The sequence below is a fragment of the Eurytemora carolleeae genome, unplaced genomic scaffold (assembly GCF_000591075.1).
Source record: "Eurytemora carolleeae unplaced genomic scaffold, Eaff_2.0 scaffold645, whole genome shotgun sequence".
Classification (NCBI taxonomy): domain Eukaryota; kingdom Metazoa; phylum Arthropoda; class Copepoda; order Calanoida; family Temoridae; genus Eurytemora; species Eurytemora carolleeae.
The window spans coordinates 173,996-176,787 of record NW_019396538.1 but is presented as its reverse complement, the minus strand read 5'-3'; positions in this window follow the sequence as shown (position 1 = coordinate 176,787).

Here is a 2,792-nt window from a genome sequence, read left to right as displayed (position 1 = left end):
CTTTATTAGAATTTTTCTATATATTCCTTTAATATGTAAACTATAAACAAAAGCTTTGAAATCTTCAAATGTTCAACATGTTTTTTTTCTTCTTCAATATTTTCATTATTTTATGATATTATGTATATATTATATATTATGATCATAAAAAGAAATTGTTATCACATTTATTCAATAAAGTTTTTGAAAAGAATTTTGATTTTTAAATGATTAAAATTTACACTGCACTCTTTTCCATCTATATATATATATATATATTTTCCCAAGGGCGACTTCCAAATTAAAAAACTTCCCAAGTGGCAACTTCCCAAATGTGCAATTTCCCAAGCGGCAACTTCTCAAAGGTTAAGTTAGGCCCTCCGAGGCGCTGCAGGCTGAAATAGGGGCCGAGCGCTGCATTAGGATGGGATAGGGGGCAAAGCACCGCGGTTAACACAGGCTTAAGAAGTTGCCGTTAGGAAAATTGCTCATTTGGGAAGTTGCCACTTGGGAAAAATCATTTGGAAAAGTACCTAGCATCATATACTCTGCTTGCCTGTCTGGGTGTTTGTTTGTTTGAATCCAATAAATGTTAAAACGGCTGAACCGATCGAGCCCAAATTTTTTTGGGACCTTGGTTGACCCCAGGGAAGGTTTATGAATGATCAAAATTTCAAAAATTAGCCTCCAACAAAATTTGATTCTCAATAAATTTTGAAAATCCACGAGTTTTTTATTAAATCCGCTAACTTGTTTATTTGTTTATGTTTTACAATGTAGATACACAAAGAGAAAATGCTCACAATTGAAAGAGAAGATGGGCGCGAAGCGCCCTGAAAGCTTTCTAAATCGCAATTTCTTTTCATTTTAGTTATTGATTCTTTTCCTATTTTTGGTACACTAATTATTATCTGTGTCAAGTGTAGAGTAGTGTGTCAGATTTAGTACTCTTTAACCCCTATTCTATAGTTTATTTATCCTACACAAACAATTGTAATTATTGAACACTTAGTTTGGAAAATATTAATATTTACTCTTTAGGAGCCGCAGAAAATGAATATTTATAATCATAATTTTGAAATCCGCATTGGTAAAGGAATATTCTAGATTTGAACGGAATACAAGTAAACTCATTTGAGTTGAGTTTACACTGCACGCTAGCGTACACTCAAATTGTATGGTAAGGAGTTGAGTCTTTGCCTCAAACTCAGATTTTCTTAAAGAATTTACACCATCAGATTGGAAAGATATAGGGAAGAGAAAATTTGAGTTTGTGGCAAAGACCCAATTCCTTTGAACACCATATCAGAGATAAACACATGAAGTTCTCTTCCCCCGATGATCAGTCAAAGGTTTAAAGGGCTTTCTAAATCCCCTCTTTGCATCAAGGGTTTCTTGCAATTACGCGTACAGTCCCTTTAACATTTATTTTCTTCTCTGCTTTCATTACCTTTGAAAAAATGAATTCGACAGACCATCATATTTATCTACTTATAAAACACCAGAATTACTTTTCTAAATCAAAGCATGGAATTAAAACAATAAATATCATTACACGCCTTGCTGGTGGGGTTCTCTGAATGTAATCTCGGGTCTAAATAACGTTGCAATGTGAATGACCCCTTTAATATTTGAAGATTTGAACTGTCATCTGGACAAATTATAACAATGATTCCAACATTTTTTATTCAATTGTTCATGGGTTCGTTGGAATTCACTGTTTGCTTTCAAACTTTTATCAATTCATCATCATTCGTTTTATCTACAATTGTATCATTTATATCCATATATTATTATTTGTTTATGTATACCACATATTTTAGCACCGATTCCTGTATCTTATTTACATAACTTACAGTTATATTTAATTGTGGTAATGTATTGGTTTTATGTTGAGTTAACATCTATTTTACAATCAACTTTATTGTGGTTTGAACTAAATTCAAAAATAAATCTTAAATCATTCTTTTCTCCTATACTTGTCTTGAAGGATTGAAGGATTACACATGCACAGAGCACTTTGCGCCAATCCGCTTTATTTCAAATTCAAGCTTTGTGTTGCTAAACTCTATCTGCAAACCTTTCGTCTTTGTATAATACTTTTTAAAGTGATAAAAATAACGACAAATTATTGCGAAATTTCCTGTTTGGATCAGGAGATTGGCGACATTTAAAAAAAAAATTCAAATTTAGACTGGCTAATAATCGTCCCTGGAATCGTATGATTTGAAAATTCATAAAAAATGTTTTTCTTCTAATATTTAAATTAAAACTTAGCATTTTTTTTATTTGGGCTATTACCCATGCTCAAGGGTGTCTTGAAAAATTGTCAATGCTTTGATGAACATTTAGAATAGAGACAAAATATGAAGCACTTTACAGCTAAAAAATCATGTCATTGGGGAAAATTGTACATTTTCAGTTTAATTGTCGTTACGTGAATACATTTATCTACGGTGGAACCCAAAAAAATTCGGCGGAGATTGAGACAAAATTTGAGCAAGCTTATGTATATTTGATTTTGTTTGAAAATCACCTTAATAATGTCTACAATGCACAAATGTTGGGTTTCATGATTATTGGACAAATTAAAATCAGAAGTTGAGTTTGACAGTCGTCTTCTTCTTACACAGATTTATAAGTCTCACTGTATTTTTTAGTTTACTAAGTCCTTCATTGATTAATTCATTAATCTGTTGAACTCAGGAAATGACTATTGCGTATTGTGTTATTTTTACACTAAGGCGTGCTGCCACACGCTGCTATCAATCTCAGGCCTTGAGGGAGGGGGGGGGGGGAAGAGAAGGAAGGGG